Genomic DNA, 27,567 nt, shown 5'->3' on the forward strand with positions numbered 1-27,567 from the left:
CCAGCCCTGCACCCCCAAATCGGGTGACCTGTCCCTGGTACTGAAGCAAGATCCAGTCAGCTTCTGCACCATGGAATGGGGGGGGGGGGGAGAGAGGAAGCGCCATCTTGCTATTTACCTCAGGTAGCAAACTGCCTTGGTCTGCTCCCGGTTGGGCAGAGCCAGGTTTTCTTAACCTCGGTTGGTTAATTATTTTTTATTGGTTTACTTGATATAGGGGGGGGGCCCTTTGGCTACGCCCGTGGCCCTCAGCACACTTGGGGTCACTCTCCCCCTCTCAGGCGGTTTCTCCTAGACGGCGAGCCCTGGAGGCCACCCAGAGAGTGCGGGTGGGCTTGGGCTCCTAACCCGTGTCTTTCAGTTGCGTCTGCATTGCCACCTCAGGTTTGGGGTGGGCCTTGAGAAATAGGACCAGCCTCTTTGCGCCCTCTCGCGCGCCCCGGCGTGTGCCCAGATGCGCGGGCGGTGTGCGTACACCCACCCACCCACCCAAATAATAATAATAACAATTAATAATAATAATAATAATCTGAAACTCCATGCCGGGTTTTCCACGCCGCTTTGGCGCTGTAGGCAGCACGCTGTGAGAACTGCGCTCGCGAGGGGCTCCCTCGAAAACCTCACACAGGGCTCAACTTACCCTCCTCCTGTTGCTAAAGATCCCATTTGGGGGAAAAAAGAAGAGGAAAAAAGCCAACAACTCCAAAACTTAAAAAAGGAGGGGCGGGGGGAGGGGGAAACCACCCAAAAGCTGCTTTGCCGAGGAGGAGAGGCGTGGAGTGGGTGGCGCAGTGGCGGCGCGCGCGCGGGGGGGGGGGCGGCTCTTTCTTCCCTCCCCATCCCCTCCTGACAAGTCTGCGGGGTCCCGAGCAAAGCCCTCCTTCCCCGAGACAGCAGCGCCGACGCAGCGGCTGATTGGCTCCATGTGCAAAAGCTCAAGAAAGCATCGGGAAAGTTTTGAAAGAAAATCAAAACTTCCTGCTTCAAGGTGGTCCCGGGCTGCAGTCCGGAGAGCCGAATGTTTCTAACGCGTGCTGCGTGATGTGTGTGTGCGCGCGCGGGGAGAGCGGCACCCCACCTCGCACTTTTGAGCAGCTCTAAAGCCTACTCTTGTTATTGTGGGCATTTTTTTTTATTTTAAAAAAAGTAATTGTAAAACAAACCAAAGAAAGGCGAAAGAAGTGAAATCAAGATGTGGAAAATTTGGGGAATTTGGTGAAAGGCTACAGCGATCTCTGCTGCTGGGTTTTTTGTGCTTTTTGAAAAGCGTTCTCCCTCCTCTAGCCCGCTGGATGTTGCTCTTTTGGGAAGAAAAGACTACAGGGAAGTTGAGATTTCGGAACCAGGTCCAGATTTTGGAAGTGGAATCCTCCGTAATAAAGAAGACAAGGATCTCCGGATTTCTAATGACTCTCTAACAATACCGCCCCAGTCTTTGAAAGGTATGCTCTTTTTTCCTCTCCCCTGTCTCCAACTTGAAACTGATTTTTTTTTTTAAAAAAGTAAAAATACTCATTCCCCCTTACGAAATTTTTGACATTGCGTGCAGATTTTGCCTTCCAAATGGTCGTAGCGTTTGTGACAAAGAAAAAAAGAAATGATGGGGGGGGGGGGGAGAAACAGTAGAGATTTTATTTTTTTCTGAATCGATAAAGAGTGCACAGTGGCAGGAATTGTTAAGCACCCTCAAAAGAACTTTAGAAGGGTTATCTGCAGGGAAGGAGCTTGTGTGAAACCTCATCTTCAAAAGGGCTCCCATTTGAGGAGAGCTATGCAGCAACCTCCTAACTTGTAACTTTTGCACAGTTGGTTAAAAGAATTGTGGATTCTTCTCATTTCTTACCAACCAAATGAAAACAAAAAGTGTAAGTTTGCTCTCCGTCTGCCCCCCCCCCCATATCTCACCTTTTCTGACATATTTTGGCCCAACAAGCCAACAGCAGTCATCCATTATCTTCATCCAAATTCCTGGAACTGGTTCAGCTCCAATTAAAATTTGAGGCAGAATCAGTTTTGCAAATATGACAAATTGTTAGGAAGAGATTATGCCCATCGTCCAAATGGAGCCCTTTCCCTGGGTTTCTTCATTGTAATTGTATTTACTTTTCACACCTCAGTGGTTAAGTGGAGGTTGCAGGATCAGGCACTTGGGAGTATCTGGGGGCTCCATGTGTGTATAAGAGGGATGGTGGCACTTCTGTTAAAACTTTTTCTCAAGCAGGCAGGCAAACTTCAAAGGCTTTGAGGGGGCTTGCTGCAGTTGTTTAAATTAAATTATTAACATCAGGGTGGATTTCCCCACCAGCTGGAGTAAATCAAGACAGCCCTCTTGTTGTGTGGCATTTGGTATCATTGGCATCCTTTTGTAATGCTTTTAGGCCACAGCTTTGAGAAATGATACAGGAGTACATAACATTTAATAGATTGACAAAAGGGCCCAAATATTAGATCTTTAAGCCGTTTCCACAAGTGACACTTAAAATCCGTCAAACATTCTGGATCTGGTAACATAGCATATGGTTTTACGGCAGAGATTTTCAACTTTTTGAACCCACGGCTCCCTCGACCAACTACATTCTTTCTGTGGCTCCCCTGTGGGACTTAGGAGCCCAGTTATGTCCCCCCTTGTCTGCAGAGCCGGCAGCCCCTCAGCCCTTTTTGAACACCCTCCCTTGTGGAGTGTCCCCTCAGCCTCCTCCCTCCTCCCCTCTCCTTGGGAGTTCTCTGGGCAGCAGCCCACCCCTTGTCTCTGAGCTGCCCCCCACCTGCCTGGACTCCCACTTGTCTGTCCACTCCCAGCAGGTTGGATGGGCTCCTCCACCCACTTTCTTGCCTGCTCTGAGGCCACCTCGGCTCCTGGCACCCAGCACTCCCTGGCCAGCCCCAGAGGCACCGTTCGCCTGGGGAGCTTGTAGCCAGGGAGGCAGAGGCACAAGAGGGCATCAGACGAGGGAGGGAAGGAATGAAGGACAGAGGCCAGGGTTGCCTGCAGCACCCCTGACCATCATTCAAGACACCCCAAGGTGTCATGGCACACTGGTTGAAAAGCATTGCTTTATGATAACATAAACCCACATTTGCCAAGAATATACTTTCTATCCCGTGTTATCCTATGTAGCCTATTCTGGATTGAATGGCATTTGTAAGATTTAACCTGGTTTCAACCATGTTTTCCCTTCACACCTCCTGACCGAAGAGAATTGTCTTTTGGTGAAAGGGTTTGGGTTAGTCACCAAACAATCCTCACAACCTCCAGGCCACTCTGAAGGAAGCCATGATGCCTAAACTGGTTTAAATGTGTAGTGCAGATGTGCCCTTAAATGTCACCTTGTGGAAAGGCCCGTAATGAATGGGGAAACCTTGGTTACCCCAGTTTTGTGGAGCCAGTCCATTATTCTCTTCAGAATAGCAGTTTGGAGGAATCCAGATCCTCCCTCCTGCCCACCCCCTTCAGCAAAAAGGAAAAAAGGAACCCCCGAGCGTGACTCATCTCTAACATTCTGTGACACAACAGAGAAAAGAAGAGAAACAAAGCCCTCCGTGACAAGCTTGGAAAAATAATTAAGAATCCATTTCCCTTGTCTGCTGAAATCGGCAGCTGGAATGACCTGTGTGGACTTGTTGAACTGCTAAAGGAGATTCGGTTGCTGGGGATGCCTCTTGACTTTGCAGCTCAGATTAACAACAATCTGCCTTGGGTGATGGATGGAGGGGGGAGTGTGAAAGGGATGGGGCTCTTCTGAGCACTGAAGGGGAAAAGTGGGGGGCGGGAGTGGGGAAGAGGTCTTGTGGAAGTTTCTTGCCTCCTGGAAAAATCCACTCAGGGTTTTGTAACAGAGATGCTGGCTGCAAGGTTTGGACACACAAGGAGAGAAAGCTGAGATCAGAGTGAGTTTGCTGCTTGCAAATTGTTTGGTGAAGGCTGTGGGCGAACATCTGGCCGAGGACTGAGGAGTAGGACGAGTTAGCTGTTGATGCTTCACGCTCCAAATCTGTGCTTCAGACGGCGCAGGCATGGCCAAGCGTCAGCTCACAGCAGCTTTATGTGAACCCTGGTGGCTCTACCAAATTGTAATCAAGGCGTGGTAAAACATTTTGCTCATAGTTCCACTTGTTTGGGAAAGAAGCAACAAGACTTTAGCATATTTCAGATTCTGTTTGTTGTATCACCATCTCAGGCAGGTTCTGGAAAAGCAAAGTTCTGCTGCCAGTGTGCTGCATGATGGGCCCTTTCTGGAAGCTCCCCCCTCCCCGATCTTTCACAGTAGGGCAGTGATGGGGAATTGGTGGCCTTCCGGATGTTGTTGGACTACAACTGCATGATTTATGACCATTGGCCACACTGGTTGGCGGAGTTGAGACCTGGAGTCCAGCAACAGCTTTCTCATCTATGCAGCATGGGAAACTTTTCATGTCAAAGTGTATGGATGAACCCGTGACTTCTCAGAAGTCTGGATTGGAAAGTTGCTCTGTAACACGTAAATAGACGTCTTCTGCCCTTGCAGTTGTTAGTATTGTAAAGGTTGCTAACATTTATTAGCAGAGGTTACCATAAAGAGCTATGGACTGACCTTTTGAAAACTGGACAACGCTAATCTTTTGTACATTGTAGGCATCTGCATATTCAGCAGCTGTCTCCTGTTTCTTCTGTTAGGCTTGGTTACTGCAGACCATCACAGCTTATATCTAACCACTGAGGAGACCACAACTTATTACTGAAATACTGTGCAACAGGAATGTTCCCAATATGTAGACTATAGGACTTCTCACTTTAAAATTTAACATAAAAGTTGTTGTTCTTGTTATTTGTACTATTATTTTAAATCCATCTATCCAAGCTGGGGGAAAAAATAAACACTATACATGGAAGCCTGCATCAGTTTGGAGTCTGTTTAGTCTGTGTAGGAGTTAGCATCAGATTTTTAGATTGATGGTGTGCCAGCCTTTAGTTCCCATCTGACAGGGGTCAGTTTGTCCCTTGTAAATGTTTCCTCTTCCTTCACTGTCTTCTCCACTTTGGAAACGCAGCGGCTGGTTTCATTACAGTTAAACTACATAAAGTGTTGTATGCATTGATGTTGCTACAGACATGAATAATGTTCAGCTATCCAGTGAAGGCCTTTAGGTTTTTCCTCTGACAATCCAGCCATATGTTCCTACAGTTTCCCCCTATCTCTGTTCTCCTGCACCACTTAATGGTTCTGTCTTCAAAGTCTTCCTGGCACACCTTTTAGCCTCTGTGTGTAGCTGGCACACCTTTTAGCCTCTGTGTGTAGCTTCCTACCCTGTTGCCCTTTCATGCGTTCTTCGCTGATGCATTTTAGCCACACTGTCTGTGAAGAGATGCCCTTGCCCACCTCTTCAGCCTGAGACTGAGTAGAAAGTGTTTGTTTGTTTGTTTGTTTGTTTGTTTGTTTGTTGCATTCATATTCCCACTTTTTTCTCCAAGAAACTCCTCATTGAATCCCCACAACAACCCTGTGAGGTAGGTGAGGCTGAGAGCCGATGCCTGGCCTGAGGTTACTCAGCAAGCTTCATGGCCAAGTGGGGATTTGAACCCTGGTCTCCCAGGTCCTGGGACGCGGGTGGCGCTGTGGGTTAAACCACAGAGCCTAGGGCTTGCCGATCAGAAGGTCGGCAGTTCGAATCCTTGTGACGGGGTGAACGCCTGTTGCTCGATCCCTGCTCCTGCCAACCTAGCAGTTCGAAAGCACGTCAAGTGCAAGTAGATAAATAGGTACCACTCCGGCGGGAAGGTAAACAGCGTTTCCGTGCACTGCTCTGGTTCGCCAGAAGCGGCTTAGTCATGCTGGCCACATGACCCGGAAGCTGTATGCCGGCTCCCTCAGCCAATAAAGCGAGATGAGCGCCAAACCCCAGAGTCGGTCACGACTGGACCTAATGGTCAGGGGTCTCTTTACCTTTACCTTTACCTTCCAGGTCCTAGTCCAGTATTCTAATCCAAGGGTCAGCAAACTTTTTCAGCAGGGGGCTGGTCCACTGTCCCTCAGACCTTGTGGAGGGCTGGACTATATTTTGGAAAAAAATAATGAATGAATTCCTATGCCCCACAAACAACCCAGATATGCATTTTAAATAAAAACAACACATTCTACTCATGGAAAAACATGCTGATTCCTGGACCGTCTGCGGGCCGGATTGAGAAGGCGATTGGGCCGTGTCTGGCCCCCGGGCCTTAGTGTGCCTACCCATGCTCTAATCACTATGCCACACTGGCTCTTGGGTCATGAACCCACATTCTGAGCTCCCATCTTGGGGGGTTGGCACGCCCAGCCAACATTCCCAGGGCTGAGGAAGCAAGTGGGAGGGTGACAGGGAACTTTGGGTGTTATCTGGGAACCACCGCCCTCGGCCGGCTGCTACACCATGCAGGCAGCGTCCTTTGGGGTGAGGCTGAAAAATTCACAGGCCCCGGGCATCTTCCCAGATTCAGGGCCTAAACTGATTATTCCATGGGACAGAAACGCTGCAGGATCGCTCCACCTAGGGAGCTCTGTTACCCAGCCTCTGAGTTGACTTCCAGGTGCCCTCTCTCCTTGAAGCCAGTTTCCCAAGTGAGTTGTCAGAAAGGAAAGAATTCAGCCCCAAAGGCTTAGCTTGCTGAATAAGTGATTCAGGGACTTTTATGAAAAGTGCAGGTTTCTTCCATCTTTGCTGGAGGGGTGTGCCGCCTGCGGAAGATGGATTAAAAGCACACATGCACACCCATCTCTGAATTTTAATTTTCTAGGCCAGGGATGAGGAACCTGTGCTCTTCCAGAGGTTGTTGGACTGCAGCTCCCCTGACGCTTAGCTATACTGGCTAGAGCTGGTGCAGGATGGCCCTTGGCTATGCCCATACAGTATCTTTATGCCTCTTTATGGGACCACTTAAAGTACCACTATTCTTGCACCAAGGATTGCAGTCTGTCACCCACCAACTATAGTTTTCAACTAGACAATCCCCCCATCCGATTAAACATTGCAGAATGTCTGCCATATACCCTAGTTGTTGATTATACAATGGCCTGACTTGCACTGGCTTTTGAGCAAGTGTATGTGTGTGAATAAATTGACCATAACTGCTACCTTTAAAAATAACCCCCCCACCCCCAAATATCTATTAAACATTCTTACATCTCATTTAAATGGACCTTGGTTCATTTTGAAGGGCTGTAACTCAAAAATGTTTAGCACTATTTACTATTTGGGTAGGAAGTTATAGAGAGATGATGGTTGGAAGGAAGTGTGTGTGTGTACAAAAAAATTATGCATTTCCCACAAATTTCTTATATACATCATACATGGCCCATCACATATCACTTCCCTTAGGACTTCCCAGTCCATCTCTCCATGGCATTCTATACAACCCTTATTCTGCTGCATATCCTGTTGTACCACCCTATTTTATCTCATGTGTTTCCTTTATTTAGTACTAACTGCAGCTCATATGGCTACTCCTACTTGCAGGTTAAATTGAGTATTATATCTCTTGAGATGCACTCCAAAAGACTTCCACTCCTTTCTTATCTGTGTTTCGCCTTTGTTTCTTATAATTCTGTATATTCTATCAATTTATTCTGCCATATTTCTTTTGTTGGTATTTCTTTTTCTTGACATTTTTTCACCTAAACTATTGTAGCCTCAGCTGTTGAATATAAGAGGTTGAGTGCCTTTTTTTGGAATATCATCACTCATTATCGCTAGTAGGAAGGCCTCATGTCTTTTGGAAAATGATATTTTAAAATTCTGTATGAATCATTTCCCAGTACTCTCTAGCATATTTACATGACCACCACATATACATCAGAGTGCCTTCTACCTTTTGACACTTCCAGCATAACGTGGACCCTTTTAAATAAATTTTTACCAGTTTGTTGGGTGTCAAGTACCACCTGTACACCATATTTTGTAATTTTTTCTTGATAACAGGCTGAGAAATTCAGAGTTACAGGTAGGTAGTTGTGTTGGTCTGCTGTAGTCGAAGCAAAATTTAAAAAATCCTTCCAGTAGCACCTTAGAGACCAAGTAAGTTTGTTATTGTTATGAGCTTTCATATTTTTTTAATTTTGTTTGAGAAATTCATAGTTTCCCCACATAATTTCTCCCAGGCAGACATTTATATATTATAACCAATATCTGTTGCCCATCTAGTCATTGTCACCTTTGCCATCTCGTCTTTGGTCCCCCACTCCAAAAACAGTTTGTATATTTTAGAGATGAGTTTATCATCCTTTCCTATTACACGTTTTTCAGATTCTGAACTAGCATAGTGGTACCTTAGTTCCTGAATGGCTTAGTTGTTGAACAAATAGGCTCCTGAACACCGCAAACCCAGAAGTGAGTGTTCTAGTTTGCAAACATTTTTCAGAAGCTGAACATCTGACGTGGCTTCCGCTTGAGTGCAAGAAGCTCCTGCAGCCAATCGGAAGCCGCAGTCAAATGGACTCCTGGAACGGATTAAGTTCAAGAACCAAGGTACCACTGTATATTATTCTACATGAAGATGCACGTTAACAAATTTATCTTAAAATCAGCCCCAAAAGGCAAAATAGATACAGGTACAGGGGTTCTTTCTGGTAAATTATCTAATCTCAGATTAGTGGACAGATTGGAATTTAGCTATCTACCAGATCTCACACTTCTCTGAATGTACTTGGTAGTGGTAAACCAAGAACAAACCTCCTCATTTGCCTGTAGTGAAACAAACTGCAAGTCTGGGTTCAGACATAACTAAACCGTGCCTTAGGCATGGACAGTGCAGCAGTGGCAGCGGCAGCAGGAGAAGGACCTGGGGAGGAAAGCAGCAGCGTTGATCTTTGCTCTGGGAACCACACTTTTGCTCATCCATGCCAAGCCATGATTTAATTTAGTGTTACATCCAAACTGGATCTTTGTATGCTTAAGGACTAGAAAGTGACTTTGAGGAGTATTGCTCAGAGACTTCAATGCAGGTGGGGGTGCCTTTCTTTTCCTGACTATTCAGAAAGGGTCTTAATTTAAAAATTGTCCACTTTTCCACATTTTCCCTAGAGCACACAGTATCTGCTAGAAAAGTAACTTTCTGCAAAAAACTTGGAGTAGCTCAGCTTTTTCTGGGTTTTCAGATGGATTTTTCAGAGCAGTATGCAACTTGAAGTTTTCATTGCAGGCATCAAGCTGAATGAACAGTATTATTAAAGGGCAGAAGAGGGCCAGTTTTGTATTTTTATATATATTTCCCCACCATGAAAGTAGGGAGTGGGTTTTCTGCCTCAGAGTGCCGTTGGCCATCCCTGTTGTGTTGTGATCCCTTATTTGCTAGCTTTTACAATATGTGTTACTTCCACTTACAGTGAGGTGTTTTGTGGTTTTTAAGCTTTGTTTTGTTTTCGTTTTCAATGTTAGATTGCTACCTATACTTTACTATGGACCACCTTAAGAGAGGAGTTCCTTTTGGGTGGCTAACTGGTGTGTAAATATTATAGTGTGACCTGAGAATCAAACTGTGTTTACGACTGAAGAAAGGGAGATACTGTACTGTAGATACGTCCTGAGAGTAAACATGTAGCCTCATGGGCAGCTATGTGAAGGCAAAGTCAGAATAGTTTGGCTTGGCTGGGAAAGTTCACCTGCATTCCAGGTCGAGACTAACATGGCTGCCAGACCTCATATCAAAGCAGCATTGATCACATCAATGCAGATGATCACATCACATCAAACCAGCACTGGTACAATGGCCTAATTTTCTAAGTTAGATGGGTTCTAAGCTAAGTTCCTTCAGTCCCTACTTCAGGTCCCAAATTGTGTCTCTAACTCAATTCTATTGTTGGAAACAGGTGAATGCCCACTCTCCACCAAAGTGTGGATCTTGGTATTTGGCCTGGGGAAGGAGTTACTTTTACATCTAACCTATGAAGAGTCTATCATCTCATGGTTGAAAACTATGACCTGAAAAGTCTCCTCAGTTGGTCTTTCACCATCCTTTTTACATCATCTGGGCTATGATATTGCCCTTAAATCCCTGAGGCAGAGGTTATGATATTCCACACAGTGGTCTTCGCTCTAGATCCTATGTAACCTGTGGACCATTTGCATTTGGAATCCACTATGGCCATTTTATTTCATGAATCTGTCTGTACCTAACTATTGCCGATTGTTCACCAAAGCTTGACCAAATGTATTTCCATCAGAAGTACTAAATGGCAGACTGTCTGATGTACCCTATCAGAATAGGCTCTGCTTATGCTCTCAGAGTGTGGACTTTATGAAGCAGATCCTACTGCACTGTGAGTAGTTCAAGCAAGCAAGGGATCAATTAATTAAACCCCTATTGGTAAACTTAACTGGAAAATCCGAAACCTTCCACCTTAAGTACCTCATTAGAGATATCTCAAATGATACTACCCTGGCCGTAGCTAAGTTCCTCTTGGAAGTATTAAGAAACAGAAACCTACATGCTCTGGATGAAACATAGCGACCGCCTTGGAACCCTTTCCCTGCATTTCTGTTTTATTTTGCTTTTGAAAATGTTTTTGTGGGTCTTTGGACAGAAATAAAGAAGGGAGGGAGCAGGTCCACACAAGTCTACAGTGTGCTTTTACGATCCACAAGGTGAGGAAACCCATTAGGTTACTTTATTTACTCGAATGTAATGCACAACTTTTTTGGCCAAATTATGTTGTGAAAATTAGGGGGCGCATTACATTGGATGGCACATTACATTTGAATAAACACTTGAATTCACTGAGGTGACGAGAGGAAAGCCTGCCATCTGGCGAGTTAAAAAGGCTCTCAAGATGTGGCCGGCGTGTCGGTGGCGGACTGAGTGTGCCATCCTCCTCTAGCCCCCTCTCTTTGCTCTGAACGCCCGGCCACATGGTTCAAGCGGCTCTTGCAGGGCTGATCTCCCTGAAAGCAGGTGAGGGAGGCTGGCTGGCTGGCCGGCAAACGGTCGCAGGCAGAGTCGCCCTCCCTCCGTGCATGGCAGCCATGGAGAAGCTGATGAAGCCCTTAGAGTCCCACCACTCTTTCCAGCAGCAACAGGGGCCTGTTGAGTAGGGTAAGCCAATCTGGTGGCTTCCAGATACTGTTGGACTTGCCAGTCCCAGCCACCAAGGCCAGTGGTAAAGGATGCTGGGAATGATACTCCCACCAATATCTGGAAGCCACCACATTGACTGCCCATGGACTAGAATTTGAAGTGAGTGTTTGGTCTTAATTCAACTTCAAAAAGGCATTTTTAAACATACATACAGTGGTACCTCGGGTTACATTACGCTTCAGGTTACATATGCTTCAGGTTACAGACTCCGCCAACCCAGAAATAGTACCTCGGGTTAAGAACGTTGCTTCAGGATGAGAACAGAAATTGTGCAGTGGTGCAATGGCAGCAGCGGGAGGCCTCATTAGCTAAAGTGGTGCTTCAGGTTAAGAATAGTTTCAGGTTAAGAATGGACCTCCGGAACGAATTAAGTACGTAACCAGAGGTATCACTGTACTTGTAAGCAAACATACACAAATGAAAAAGGATAAGGGCAGGATTCTCAGCTTACTGGGGGAGAATCTACAATCTTGGAAAAGGCATGGAAGGAAGAGTTACAAAACAAGAAAAGAAATTGGGAAGAGCTGGCTAGTCTTATTTGATCTTTGCATTAGGGAATGGGTTAAGGCCTAAGGACACAGGTGGCGAACCATCACCTTCCAGATGTTGCTAGACTACAACTTCCATCATCTCTGACCATTTGGCCATGCTGGCTGGGGTTGATAGGAGCTAGAGTGCAGAACTTCTTGGTGGTGGGGCACCAGGATAGCCACCCTCTGCATTAGGATATTGGACACGTTTAATTTATGGGGCTTGACCAGGATTGCTGCAAGTTTTTTGTTCTGCATCCAGTTGTAGAAAGGAAATATATTTTAATAAGGATAGGAAAGCTGTGATTTTACCACAATATAGGCTGCTTGTCCATTAACTGCTCCTGTCCTGTATTCCTTAATGTGGGGGGAACTAACCTTTGCTGCGTCCAAATGTTGGACTACAACTCCCACCCACCCCAGCCAGCATGGCCAGTGGTTGGGGGCGGGATAGGAGCTGCTGTTCAACAACATCTGGAAGGCCAGAGATTAACTACCCTTGCTTTAACGTATTGACATCTGAGGCCCCGGCGCAAGGAGAAGGGTGGAAGTAGTAGAAAGGACTTCGTAATAAGAAAAATCCCAGTTGTTTCAAAACAGCCCAGCCGCCCTCACTCTTCCCTGTATGGGAAGCTCCTCTGCTTTGATCTCTGTAGAGAGAGAGCACCGTAGTCTGTCTGATTTCCAAGCCAAGGCCTGGCAGCCATGGCAATGGGTGCCAAGCTCATGTGTTTTCAGGGCTAATGTGGGCCCTGATAGTTCCATTCAGGGCCCCTCCTCTTCTTCTTCCCCTGGCCTTTGCATGGGGCAGCTTACAGAGCCCACTCTGTGCCCAGGGCATGTTTGTTTATTTGTGTGCTTGCCAGTTGGCTTGGGGAAGGCCTTGGGGAAGGTGGGCGGAGATGTGTGCGTGTTTGTGTGTTATGAGCACAGCTGGAAAGTAGGGATGAAGCCAGTGCAGGTCAACTGGCTATCTTACACTATTTGTGTGCAATGGAAGCCTGAAACATACACACACTGCTCTTTTTTGCTTTTCCACCCCACTCTTTTATATACGCAGGAAGCCGCATGTTCTCCAATAGGGATGGATGGTTCTGTCAGTTTTGGTTTTCTCAGTTTTTCATTTTTCCAGTCTTGAATTCTGTTCTCCACCTTTCTGCAGTAATCTGGAGGGGAAAAGAGGTTGTTGTTGTTGTTTTAAGATCGTCATGAAAGTTCAACTTTTTAGTGCTAATTATTTCTATTTTATTTTATTTTTTTGCAATTTTGCTGATTATTTATTTCCGCCTCTATGAGCCCAAGGCAAGTAAAAATGCAAGTTAAACTTGCATAACTTAACATATAAGCTGCTGTGTTCTGGCAACACGTAACTGAGCTTGAATTACCACTCCATCTTTTTGAAACTTTATTCAGGAGAGGAGGGAAAATGTCTACTCTTCTGCCAGTCATTAATCACCCTGAATGTGCGAAACAGTGATTGAAACATTGAGGAGGATAGCCACTCATCATCAGAATGATCTGTGATAATACAAACTTTAAGTAACAAACATTTTTTTTTCTTTATTAGGAGTTAAAAGAATGGCTTTCTTTTAGTCTTCCCAATAACATTTAAAGAGTGGAATGGTTATTCTTGTCTGTGGTGTTAAGAAAACACAATGGATTAATTAATCCCGAATAAAAGGCATGGATTAGTGTGATGGCTCTTGTAAGCCTAAAAATGGAGAGAAATCTTCTGGTACCCATTATGAGCATTTTCACAGAAGAGACTTAAAGTGGCTCTTGATTTAATTGTGTTTGTAACCTGAGTGTGAAACCCATTCTGGCCAGAAGGCATATATGTATTACAAATGCCTTTCCTGAGGTTTGTCACATTTTAAACACCCAGCTGTTGATATAAATACAGTGTGAGAGGCTCAAAGATAATTTAAATTTTAGAGTTGTGTCTGAGGGCATGCAGTAAACCAGGGGTGGCCACAGCTCCCAAGAGACTGCGATCTACTCACAGACTTAAAAACTAAAAATTGGCAGTGATCTACCCCCTTTTGGGGGTTCAGGTCAAAGTTGCTGAGCTTTTTTTAGGGAGGAGGAAAGCCCCGTTTTTTTAAGGTGCAGGGCAAAAATGTTGATTTTTACCAGTAGATCACGATCTACCTGTTGGACGTGCCTGCAGTAAACTAGTGCTTTTCAAACTGCACTTTGACAAAACTTTGGGTTCCCTTTGAAACTCACAATCAAGTTCACAATCAAATAATGTTGTGGTTTTCAAACTTTCCTTCAGGGAACCTTTTCCAGATTAAACTATCCACAGAGCAATGGAGTACCAGCAGAGACAGACAAGCTGCTGTTAGGAAGTTTCCCTTCCATTATTGATCTTTTCACTAGAGCAGGGATGAGGAAATCAGGAGCCTTCAAATGTTGTCAGGGCTCACCCAGACTTGCTTTTTTGCCACATTTCTAGGCACAGGTCTGAGCTCCATGTCTGAGCACTTTTTTTTTCTTTTGGCCTCACTGCTTTTCCTGTGAAAACCACTGAATCGGAGCAAACGGCAACCTGCAGAAAACCCTAATTGCCAGATGTTCCAATTTAGCGCCAAAGAACGGGTTTTCCTGGGGGGAACTGTGGCCTCCCCTCCAAAAAAAGTGCTCAGATCCTGACCAGCAAAGCACAGACCTGTGCTTAGAAAGCGTGGATGAGGCCTCAGACTCTGCCTTCCATCAACTGCCCTCAGCTCCCTTGGCCAGTAGTCAGGATTGATGAGAGTTCTGGGTCACAATTTCTGGAGGACCACAATTTCCCCATCCCTCATCGAAAGCATTCAGTGCTAGATATAAATCTGCACATGATTGTGAATTATTATTTATTCCTTATTCATCATCCATAATATAAATGTGCTGTTGTGAAAGACCTGTCATCTTGTGTACATAAAGGCATACTTTGTGGCTGGCATATGTGACCATTTCCACATGATGTTACGAGGCAAAGGGCTTAGTGTTGAATCTCCAGTGAAACTATACCTTGCTCAGCAATACACCTAGCAGACCATGCCATCACTGATCTCTGGAAATGGGTTTGTTACCTGTGATATCAGTAAACAAAGCTTATTGCTGCTTTACTGAAGATGCAGTACTTGCTATTATCCAGTAACCCATATATTGCCTTGCTATAGGGAACATGGGAATCTTTTATCTCACCGTTCCTCCAAAGCAGTGGTTCTCAAAGGGTGTGACACATCACACTGGTGTTGCAGGAGAGGATGGCAAGTGGGGAGGGAATATTTGTAATTTCAGAGCCTTTGTCTATGACCTTTGAGAATTCTTGGAGAACAGGTGAGGTCCCTGCAGACTGGAGGCAGGCAAATGTTGTCTCCATCTTCAAAGGGGGGGAGAAGACCCAGGTAACTACCAATTGGTGTGTTTGACATTGATACCAGGGAAGGTCCTAGAGCAGATAATTCAGCAATTGGTCTGGCTTTAGCTGAGATTCTGGGTCCCTTCCAACTCTAAGATTCTATGATTCTATGAAATCAAGTGCTGCTAGTACCAGTAGTTGTTTCTGTTTTCCAATGCATTTCTTATCACCTAAAAATTTGGTGTGGTGCAAACAAATTTTTATTCTCAAAGTGTGGCCCAGAGCAAAAAGTTTGAAAACCTCTGCTCCGGGGAGCTTAACATGGAATAGCTTGTTCTTTTCCCCACCTCGTTTCATTTCCACAACAACCCTGTAAGGTAGGTTAGACTGCGACAGAAGGACTACTCAAGGTCATCCAGTGAACTTTATTGCTGTGTGTGGATGTGAAACTTTAAAAATTTAACAGCAATTCCCACAACAGCATACGGTACCTCTCAAAGTATGTTGTCTTAACATGTTGGACCCAAAAATCTGCTTTCCTGATTTGTAGCCCAACTAGATACCTGTAATACATTTATTTTAGGTAACTTTTAGCCACATTTTTCTGAGTAAAGTAAAAGATTATAGTGACAGCCAGCAGACTGCTGTTTTTTCAAGAAAGCATAATAGAGAAAGCAATTTAGAATCATTGTTAGATTTAATAAAAAATATTTTTATGTCTTGCAAGTGAGGACTGTGCCATTAAATGTATATATTTTTACAGTGGCTAGAAAAGTTTCGGTATTGTAGATAGATAGATAGATAGATAGATAGATAGATAGATAGCTGATAGATAGATAGATAGATAGATAGATAGATAGATAGATAGATAGATGATGATAGATAGATAGATGATAGATAGATAGATAGATAGATAGATAGATAGATAGATAGATAGATAGATAGATAGATGATAGATGATAGATGATAGATGATAGATAGATAGATGGCTAGATAAATGATAGATATGGCAGCCCCAAGAAAATGCCTTCTTAAGAAGACAAAAGGCCAGCAGCAATGGAGCAAGCCCTCAGTAAGTAAGAAAGCCACAACGTTCCATAATGTGGATACACTGCAGAGAAGGCCTGTCCTGTAAAGGATAGAAGATGGATCAGTGCTTCCCTCCTAGATCTGACAGGATGGGGAGGTAGAGGGGGCTGCAGTCAAGACAAGTGAACAGTATGCAGCTGTGCCCAGTGGCCCTGGAACTCTCCCTTTCAATTGGTTCACACCCCACCTTTATCACATTTTCACCTTTTCACACATGTGAAATTTCGCAAAATCAAACGCTCACATGTCCAGGCAAGATTGGAAGAATCTCAAGTGCTTAATTTTCTCAAGGGAAAGGCACCAGTGCTAAAACATGTCTGGAAGTTGCGCCTTTTGATCCGAAAGGACACCAATGCCACTGGTGTGTGACTCACTCAAGGTTGGAATACAAACTGTATGTATAATGCCCTGACCCCACTACTTGAAGGCTAATACCTTAAACAACCTTTTTATTCTTCATTTCACTCCAAGGGCTCATCCACACCTGCTTGTCCCATGCCTAGAAACAGGTCCAAGCGGTATTTCCCTTGATCCGCTCCTTTCCCAGGGAAAATCTGCTCTTTGGCTCCCTTTTGGCCCTTTCCCCAGGGAAGGTCCATGCTTTAAAGCTCTGTGTTTGAGAGCTGGGGGTTTTTGTCTTTTGCCCTGGAGCTTTCCTCACAAAACGCTGCTCTTTAAAGCTCAATTGGAGCAAATGGCAATCTGTGGGCAACTCGAACTGCCATTTGCTCCTATTGTGCGCTAAGGAGTGGGTTTCTGTGGGCAAAAACCCAAAACAAGCAAATGCTCAGACACAGAGCAAAGTGTGGAGCTGTGCCTGCAAATAGCAGGGCAAAAGGTAGATAAGCCCTAAAACAGAACAAACATCAGTCCGGAGGAAACCCAAATTGCCATTTGCTCCGACTGAGCACTAAAGAGCAGTTTTCCCCAGGGAAAAGCAGTGGGACCAGAGGAAGTGTAGATAAGCCCCAAGTCACTTCTCTTTTTGTCTCATGTCCTTTAGCGCTGTGGTGAGCAGACAATAGGCTTGCAGGGTCTACTTTGTTTTTTTACTAGGACTCCTAGATCCACCAACTGGAGCCAGGTACAAAAGACATGTACTGAAAAGTAAAGGATTCTGAGCCCATGTATTTGTTCTGAGTGCCAAAACTAAACTGAGTTCACAAACTGAGTCCACACAAAAATAAGCTCCTGTGATTTTTACCGTATGCCAGCTTTCTTTATTCAGCAGTGTAATGTGTGTGTGTGTGTGTGTGTGTGTGTGTGTGTGTGTGTGTGGAGGCTGTGTGTGATTTATTTTGTTGTTGGCTAATCAATTGGGAGCCAGAAATCTTTGCCAAATCACCTGGTGATCTACCACCCCAGCTTTAGATTATGAGTCTGTAGGTAAGGCTCTGTTCATCTTATTCCTGTGTGACGCCTGGGATATATTAAGTGCTTTTATGAATAATAAATGGTGATGATAGGACAACAAAGAAACATAACAATAGGGCCCTGAGTAAAGGCCGTCTCCCTCATTTTCTAGTTCCTCATCCTTAGATGAACTTCTACATCTGGAGACCATGAAGCCTTGTTCTTACAAACAGCCAATGAAGTGGCAACCTGTGTCAGGACTGTGCCCTGCAGGCTGAAGTTGACTGCGTTTACTTTGTCGCAGAATAATGATTTTTAAAAACCCGAACACAGATAAAACTGATAGAACCCTTCTCCCTAACACCTAGTTTCTATACTTGAGGCGGGGCAGGGAGAATCAGAATTGCATATGAACCCCATTCTGTAGCCTAGAATGGTTCAAGCAGAACACAAGAAGTCTGCTGTTTGTGAAAACTAGGCCTAACAGTCTACAACCCTGAAACAGGTTTGGACCCAGAGAGTTGGCAACTGCAGCTCTGAGGCTTCTCTGAGAGGGGGTAATTTGCAGGGGATAAGCAGAGGGAGCAAGAGGGGATGTCTAATCATTCTTCTGAGAACTGGTTTCCCCCTGAAATGCGTACCCTCCAACATTTCTCCAATGAAAACAGGGAAGTCCTACGCCTGCCACATGTTCAACTATTTCCACTTCTGCCAGGATTCCAGGCCTCTCTTTGCCTCACCAATGTGGAACCCAAGGTTTTGAGTTCAAGGAAAAACAACACTGAGGGTCTTCCACTCCTTCACTGCATATTGCCGCTGCTGGGAACATACAAAGCACCCTCCTGGATTGGACCAGAGGTGCAGCATCCTGTTCCCACAGTGGCCAACCAAATGCCTCTGGGAATCCCACAGACAAGACACTCTCCTGCTCATGCTCCATAGCAGCTAGAATTCAGAGGCTTCCTGTACTGCGGATGCTGTGGAATTCAGGAGCAGGAAGTGCACTAATGTTACCTGTAGCCAGAGTGTATAATGTTCACTTTGGTCTTTGAGGCAGATGGACTCCAGTAAAGCCTGCAAGGATGGTCTAGTGCCATAGCTTTTAAAGTATGTGGCAGGCACTACCTACCTAAGGGGGTTAGGTGGGAAAGATGCTGCTTTATCCTAGTCCAGTTTTCCTGTATGCGTTGAGCCAAGATTCTCCTGACCTCTCATGATTGATGCAGCCCAGGTGCCTGTTTGGGAAGTTCATTCTCATAGGCTATCCAGTTGTAATATCCACCAGCTCCAAAAGTCGGGCAGAAGGGGTGTGTTATGAAGATTTGCTGTCTACAAGGTTTGAGAAACTCTGGATATGCTACTAGTATGTCCCACTCTTGCACCTGCAACTTGAGTAACTAGGAAATGGCACTGCTGAGTGGTGAAGATCACAATTCTTTCGCTCAGAAGCCTCCTGATCACATCACAACTCAGTTCTGAACTCACTGGGTGGCCTTAGGCAAGGCACAGCGGCCTCGCCCTGCTACCTGCAATTAAGATTGACAGATCTCTCGGACTGACCTGAAGTTTTGGAGTTGTAGCCTCCTCCTCCTCCTCTGAGACTGAGTCCTCCAGAAAAGGGCGAAACCTCAGGAGGCAGGCCAGGCAGGCTGTCCTTTGCAGGGCTTACCTTCAGCTCTCTTAGAATTGTAGAGTTAGGAGGGACTTTGAGGGTCATCTAATCCAATCTCCTTCAAGACATGAATCTTTTGCCCAACGTGGGGCTCTAACCACAACCCTGAGATGAAGAGTCTTGTGCTCGGCTGACTGCGCTTGCCCATTCTAATGTTCAAAACTCCCTTTTGCCCCTTGTCCCCTTTCAATGGACTTCTTTGCAGTGCACCAACTCGGGAGGGAGACGGGAAGGTTGACATCATGGTGGTGCGTGGTGTTACAATGTCATGCCCATATCTAAGCAGTCTGGAACTGGCTAAACATTGTAGGGCCTTCATCCTGGCTCAATGCTGTGCTCTCCCCTCTGCTGTTCTCTCATGTCCCTGTGACTCTGGCCAAACACATGCTTATTTTATAGGGATTTACGCTTTGACCTTCTTCTGCTAACGATCCAGAAATATACTGGATGCTCTGATCAGTTTCTTGCCACTCAGTTGCTCCTTGATAAAAATCCTGGTATAACATACAAGATGCCCAAATTTTGTGCAGCAGCAATCAAAATATGACATATAACAATTAGCACCCAGAAATCGTATAATATATAATATATCAACCGATGGACACTTCTAGATCAGAAGGGCTTTGGCAGCACAAATACTAGAGGGGTTTCCTTTCTGACAGATAAATGACCACCCAGAACTGCTTTTTTATGTATATGCGATGTTATATCATTTTATCCTGTTTTGAACCTTTAGAGTTTGTACGTGGTGTTTTTGTCTTGATACTGATAATTGAATGTACTAAAATGACTTGTACTTGGAGTTGGCTCCCCTGCTTCTTTGCAACATCCCAAATATGTATTTTCTATAGATGCTATAACTGTGAATGAGATTGGTTGCCTTGAAATCTTTGCCACTAGCTCTTGCTACCAGGCCCATGTTTGTTTGTTTAAATAATTTTACCCCCACCTTTCTGAAAAAATGCCAGAAACATTTAGCAATATTTTAAAAAACTAATAAAACAGTAATAGTAGCAGCAGCAGCAGTAATAATAATAATAATAATAATAATAATAATAATAATAATAATTACTCTAGTTATGAAAAATTCACACAGTCTAAACGAACAGCTAAAAGCTAAACATTGTATCACGAGGGATCCACCCCTTGCTTGCTCGATGGCACAGACTCTGCCTCCTTCCCCTCAGAGCCCACCAGTCTCCGCCCTTCTGGGCTTCATCCCTAACCAGGTGGCATGAGCCTCCTCTGGAGCAGCTGGGCTCCGTCTCCTCCTGGCAAGCCCGTCTGCAAGTGAGGACCTGCTGGAACTGCGTGAAGAATTGCTGAGCTATGATGATCAGCATTCTGAACGATTAATCAGACTTGTTAATAATAACAGTAACAATAATAATAGACTTTTTAGTGGCTTATTATCTGAGTGACTGACAACATGTTTAAAAACATTGATATAAAAACATAGTACAGTACTGTAAGAACAAAACCAATAACCAATAACTAAAGCCACAGGAAGCTTTGACAACACACTAGTAATGAATATGCAATAACTTTAAATACTTAGCATTGTTAATTTCTCGTTTGAAAAGAGCCTTTAACAGCATCTCCTTGTTTTCCCTGAGTGCCACCTTTTCCACTCTTCCACATAGAAGAGGCAGGTCTTTGCAGCAGACTAGCCAAGATGGGCATTGAGGAGGATGGAGACTGGCTCAATTATCTCAGTTCTTTTCAGTGCGATTTACAATAGCCAGGGATACTGGTTTTTCTTCTCCACTGTACACACCAGGCTTGTAAACTGCTATTTGCCTGGTCACCTGTAGCAAACACTGCCTTCAAAACACTAGGCCAGAAAGTTTCTATGAACTAGAAAACTGTCCACTCTTTTTGTCTTCTGTGGTGTCAACATGCCACAAATGACTAATGAAGGTTGCCCAAAAATGTTTACTAGTAACTTCTGCATAAGTTATTTCCATTACTTGCATATTCACCTACCATCTTCCCAGTCATTTCATGCATGTCATTAAGCCATGGCTTATTCGCTTAGAGCAGGGGTCGGCAACCTAAGGCCCGGGGGCCGGATGTGGCCCAATCGCCTTCTCAATCCGGCCCGCAGACAGTCCAGGAATCAGCGTGTTTTTACATGAGTAGAATGTGTCCTTTTATTTAAAATGCATCTCTGGGTTATTTGTGGGGCATAGGAATTTGCTTATTCCCCCCCCCCAAAAAAAAAATATAGCCTGGCCCACCACATGGTCGGAGGGACGGTGGACTGGCCCACGGCTGAAAAAGGTTGCTGACCCCAGCCTTAGACTTATCGTGCCATGGCTGATTCCCTTAGACTGTCCACAAAATACAGCCCACCTGACTGTATATTCCACATGCATACATGTAAATGAATTTGGCGTAGGAAAATCACATACAAGTAGCCCATAGTACAGTACTCAAATCTTTATGCTGCTACACAGTGCTTTCCCCCCCCTAAAAATATGTTTGGGGTACTCTCATTTTCCTACTCATCATGAAATACTGCCCCTCAATGAGGCCAAACTTAGATTCACAAAATGTTTAGGGGAATGTGTCCCCCTGCATCCCCCCCAGGAAAAAAGCACTGCTGCTACAGATTAACACAGCTACTGTCCTGGAGGTCCCTCCCTCAGGCATATTTTTCTGGGGCTTCGCAACAGGACGGTGATGCCTTACTGACAGGTTCCCCAAGGCCGAGTCTGTCTCAGAAGATTCTGCTCTGGAAATGTCTTGTTATTTCCATGTCTGCAAACTGGAAAGTTGGACCTAGCATGTGGGAAAGAGCCAGGGTGGTGGAGTGTCAGACTAGACCTGGGGAGACCCAGGTTCAAATCCTCGCCCAGCCATGTAGCTTACGACGACCCTGAGCTAGTTGTTATCTCCCTCAACCCAACCTAACTTATAGGGTTATTGTGAGGATAAAAGGAGTGAGGGATAACCTTGAGATCTGTCTGTCAGTCTGCCCAAATAGCACTTGTGCTGAAGAATGGGATAAAAATCACTTCTATTAATTAAATAAATAAAAATAGCATGGAGCCCTATGTTGGGCCAGTGGATTTTATTCTTCATTCTTTGTCATGCAATGGGTTGCCTTTATAGTTCACCCTCCCTTTCTATTTGTAGCGTTTGATGGGTGATTCCAAATCAGATGGTTGTTTGCCCATTTGTTGCATTTGATGGGAGCTGTTAGAAAAATGACTGGTAACTGGCAAGAACTGCAGCTACAGCTGACATCAACCTCCTGCCAGGCTCTCCTGATTTCCAGGGGTATATTAAAAAGAGGCCAAAAGGAGGAATTAGAATAATAGAAACTGTAGAGTTGGAAAGGACCCTAAGGGTCATCTAGTCCAACCCCCTGCAATGCAGGAATCTTTTGCCCAACGTGGGGCTCGAACCCACAGCCCTGAGATTAAGAGTCTCATGCTCCACTGACTGAGCTATCTCAGAGAATTATCCCTCATCAAGGAGTGGTGCTGGTGGAGTACTACTTGCTTCCACACAAATCTTGGGCATTCCTTGCCCTGTAGTTTTGTTTGCAGGAAGCTCCGTCATACATACCTGGGACATCAATACCTGCATTACCTGTACAATGCACTCAGTTTGCATGTATCTGCAAGGCAAGCAGTGCTGGGCATAGAGTAAACCAGGAATTAAGTGAGCATGTGGTGGTCCTGCACCATATCTTTTTTAAAAAAATAATAATAATATTTATTGGATTTTACACATATTTTCCAGCATATCATTCTTTTAAACATCATTTCAAAATCTTTGGCTATCACAGCCTAAGACTTCCTTCAACCTCAACTGATGGTTTTCTAAAATCTTTTCTATTTATGCATTTTGTTACTATAGTTATTGCTATAAATTCAAATCTTAATACCTATTCTTAATTCTTTTCACAATAATTTCACAAGAAAGAAGATTCCACCTAAACATTAGGAAGAACTTCCTGACAGTAAGAGCTGTTCGACAGTGGAATTTGCTGCCAAGGAGTGTGGTGGAGTCTCCTTCTTTGGAGGTCTTTAAGCAGAGGCTTGACAACCATATGTCAGGAGTGCTCTGATGGTGTTTCCTGCTTGGCAGGGGGTTGGACTCGATGGCCCTTGTGGTCTCTTCCAACTCTATGATTCTATGATTCTATGATTCTATGAATTTATATATTACCCCTTACAAAACCTATTTTAACCCTACAAGCGATGTCAATTGGTTACAATTGCTTTCCAGGTCCTGCACCATATCATTCCATAGATGAATTTCATTCCATGGCATGTCCTGCCAGAACCAACACAGCCTTGTACTTCAAGTCCATTAAAAATACTGGACTTGGCTGCTGGTTCACTGGGTCCCAGAGCCACTGTCACTGCTAGAGAGTCACCCGCTGTCTTTTTGCACAAGACATAGATGCCTGTGTCGTGTTGCTGGCAGGACTGGGTCTGTCGCAAACAACCTTGCAGGCATGTGGGCAGTGATGATTATTATGATTATGATTATTATTATTATTATTATTACTACTGCTACATTTATCTGATGCCCATCGTTCTGTGGGCAACAAACAGATTAAGAAACAATTAAAATCACAGTTCCAATGAACCCAGTTAATAACAGCACAAGAAGTTACTTAAAGCAACATGCAACCCCATCAAATCAGGGACCAACACATCTTCAGCAAGCATCTCATAATCTCAAAGGGCTAAGAAACTACAGTGAAATGCAGAGGTAAATATGTTCAAAATGCAATATTTTAAATGGCCTGAGAAAAGTAAAAGGTGAAAAAGTGGCCCTGTTAAGCACACCTGTGTAAACCCATGACTGACAACCCATTTAAGTAAGGTCCTCAGAGAGAGCCATATTTTGAAGACAAAATGTCTGTACACGGGCATTACCTGAATCGTGCCACCACTTTCTCCTCTGTCATCCGAGAGAGCAGAACAGGAAATTATCCTCCTCACCAGCATTCTAGCATTCCCTTTAACTTAGAAAATAATTTCCAAAAACAAACCAAACCAGTGGCCTTTGAAGGTCATTAGGAATGAAGAGCTTTCCCACACTCCCCCCCCTCACTGTCTTTCCCCCTAGGAATTTAAGAAGATTGGAGGGTAGCGATGTTCCTGCTAGCGTGACCCCTCACCAGGGAAATAGGGGAAATGTGCTCTTACCCATTCTAGTGATAAAGAAGGAGTCAGAGTGGGGGCTGATGTTGAATTGGCCAAATACTTACTAGGATAGTCATGCCACATGTCCTGCTGAGAGGACAATCCTATATCAGGACTGGCTATCACAGGGATGCCCTGTTTGAAGGAGGCCACTATTTGTGTATAATTTTTCTTTATTGAATTTTGATGAGACAGAAAAAAGAAAAATATGTAAACAAACAGAAATAGACTACTGTTTACACAAACACCATTTATCCCCCCTGCCCCCCGTGACAACCCATCACCACTCTCCACCGCTTCCCTCCATCACACCTTGACTTCCATATATTTTCAGTTTGGTACAAAACATTGCAGTCTTTTGGCTTTTGTATTTTAATCTCTTTATAACATCACTTATTAATGATTTCTACTTTACTCTTTTAATCTAAACATATCAGCATATTCTTTTTTGAATAGTGTTTATCCATACAGTGGTGCCTCGCAAGATGAAATTAATCCGTTCCGCAAGTCTCTTCGTCTTGCGGTTTTTTCGTCTTGCGAAGCACGGCTATTAGCGGCTTAGTGGCTTAGCGGCTATTAGCAGCTTAGCGGCTATTAACGGCTTAGCGGCTTTAAGAAAAAGGAAACAAACTCGCAAGAACTCCAAGACGTTTCGTCTTGCGAAGCAAGCCCATAGGGAAATTCGTCTTGCGGAACGACTCAAAAAATGGAAAACCCTTTCGTCTAGCGAGTTTTTCGTCTTGCGAGGCATTCGTCTTGCGGGGCACCACTGTATATTCTTTGAAGCACTGCCATTCTTGTCTAAGTTTTTGATTTGACTGCATTCTTATGTATGCTGTTAGCTTTGCCATTTCCATAAATTCACTTAATTTATGTAGCCAGTCGTCTTTTGTAGGTATTGTCTCGTTCTTCCATTTGCTGGCAAACACTATCCTGGCAGTTGCTATAGCGTATAGGAAAATTCCTTTTCTGGGGTATATCTTTCCCCAGTAGACCTAACAGAAGTGCCTCTGATTTTAGCATTTTTTAAAGTTCTTCGTGAATTGTACCCCAATATCCCTTAGATTTTCGCAAGTCCACCAGGCATGGAAAAATGTTTTGAAGGAGGCCACTATTTGAAAGGCAGTCCAGTCCAGGGCCCAGTCTGGTTTAAAGATCAAGTAGGGAGAGAGCAGAGGCCTTTGAGTTGCCCATCAACAGTGAGCAGCACCTGGACAGCAGATGGAGGAAGCACAGAGGTCACTGGGTCTCAGTTTTCTCTGCTATGATGAGATGTAATGTACTGCTATTTAAATTATAGCAATTACAGTATTTCTAAATTTGCATGTATACATATAAATTAGCATGTGCACATTTTTATGCAAATTGCCAAGTGCTTTTGTCCCCTTTTTTTGGTGATGTGGAAGCGGCCACCTTAGGAGATACGTGGATGATTTTTGCATAAGGTTCTCCAAACATTTTCCACTCTTTTTCCCCAGTGCATGTTGGTGTGGAATGGTCTTTGTGACTATCAAACTATATGAGAGAACACCATGTTTTGGGGAGGGTTAGGGGAGAAATTTGTTTGCTTTTTTAAAGGAAAGACCCACCAAATTCACACTTCTTAAACTAATACGTGAACACAGCTATCTTTCAAAATGTGCATTTCTCCAGATTTTGTAATGCAGTTTTTAAACAATGTGCCCCAAAAATGTGTATATTAGGGGAAAGTGCAGACAAGTAGAAATAAGAAACATAAAATGCCTTATATTAGGAAACATGTCTGCAAACATGCATAGATCAGGTAAAATTGTGTACAAAATGTGAATCTTATGAGATTGCATGTGCATGAAAATGTGTATATTCTTGCAGATTTTTAAAAATAATTTGCAAACTGATGTGGAAATGGGGCAAACTGAATTTGAAGGCTTGTCTAGACCTCTGCCTTTCCTGCCGCTTTCCTGCTGTTTACCACTGAATCAGAGCAAAGGTCAATTGGGTTTTCTCCAGATTGACCTTGGCTCCAATTTAGCACTAAAGAACAGGTTTTCTGAGAAAAGGTCCATTTTACATACTTGGGACATCAATATCTGCCTAGAAAGCACAGGACAAGTGGAAAGCCACTCGGACCCATGCTCTCTAGGTATGGGACAAGCAAAAGTGTGGACAAGCCCTAAGATTACAAAAATGGGGAAAGAGAGTAACCAAAATTGACAAATTAATCCATCGCTAGCCTGCCTCTGAATCACTTCATTGTATGTTTATATTAGATGAATCATAGGTGGGCATTCCAGTCCATTGTGTTAAAAGAAACAAGCAAAAATGGGTATTGCTGGTTTTAATGCAGGATTTCTAAAAATGTATGGTATTGTATGTGAAAAGTGCCAAGGGGAAAATATTGCTTTAGTGTGTGCGCACAGTTCATCAGCTCCCCACCCATTCTCATTCTGCATTTTCCACATGGTGAGATGAGCAGCCCATTCGTGGTGGCAAGTCATGTTACAGAGCTAAGATACAGTAGTCCTGAAGACACTAGAAAGTCCCCGATGTGAGTCTTGCCTTTATCGGAAACTCACTAGGTGGCCTTTTAGGAAGCTCACCACACTTGGACTGAGCCCAACAAACCTATACTATGGAGATGATAACAATGCTGTCCTGCTTTAGGGGCCCGTTGTAAGAATTACAAAAGAATGTATATGGAGTCCTTGGAAGATCATTATAAAAACCTTAGAAGGCAATTGGAGACAAAATGCTCATTCTTTAATGAACACGTCTTAATTATGTCGAGGTGGTTATGAAGATCGCAACACCATTGAATTATCACCATGTTGCCCGAAAATTGAGCAATTGCTGGGTGGATTAAGCAGGACATGGGATCATGACAATTTTCTTAATTTGCAGCCTAAGCACTTACCCTTCAAATTTGGCCATCTTGCATTTTGAATGTTGTGGAACGAGACTTCAGTGTTTTGTTGAACTGTTGAAATTTCTGTATTTAATTAATGGAGATTTTTGTGGTTCATGAGCAGGAAGGAGATGAAGGATGGCTATTGGCAGACTCAGAGTATTCCCAGGAAACTTCTTGTTGCTCCTTTAGCCAGTGTTGCGTCTGGCATAAAAGCTGCTGAGTTGGGGTGGCTGAGGGGAGCCCAGGGTGATAAAATACCTTCCGCCAACCCTGTATTACCTTTGGACTAGCCGATTTGTGCATGCATGTTTTTAGTAAACATGTTCTGAGCTGATTGGAGACCTTTCTGTGTAACAAGAAACTAAAAAGTTCAATTGTTAGCCAATTAATTATTACCGAAATTTGTATCAGGAAGCCCTAAAAATATCTTGTG

The 27,567-nt window shown here is 44.1% G+C and overlaps 1 protein-coding gene across 4 annotated transcripts in view; it reads left to right on the forward strand.

Moving 5' to 3' along the window:
* The first annotated feature begins 762 nt into the window (after positions 1 to 762).
* The window catches only part of GLI1 (GLI family zinc finger 1), a 109,613-nt gene continuing 82,808 nt past the window's right edge, over positions 763 to 27,567 (forward strand). Inside the window, exon 1 of one of the 4 annotated variants that reach the window (XM_028721296.2) lies at positions 763 to 1,442. The gene's annotated coding sequence lies outside the window, so the exon portion shown is untranslated. Of the gene's footprint in view, positions 1,443 to 3,866; positions 3,889 to 27,567 lie in introns of those variants that run through there. The other 3 variants (XM_028721294.2, XM_028721295.2, XM_077923773.1) reach the window with 3 other exon arrangements.

The sequence above is a fragment of the Podarcis muralis genome, chromosome 2, assembly GCF_964188315.1.
Source record: "Podarcis muralis chromosome 2, rPodMur119.hap1.1, whole genome shotgun sequence".
Lineage (NCBI taxonomy): Eukaryota > Metazoa > Chordata > Lepidosauria > Squamata > Lacertidae > Podarcis > Podarcis muralis.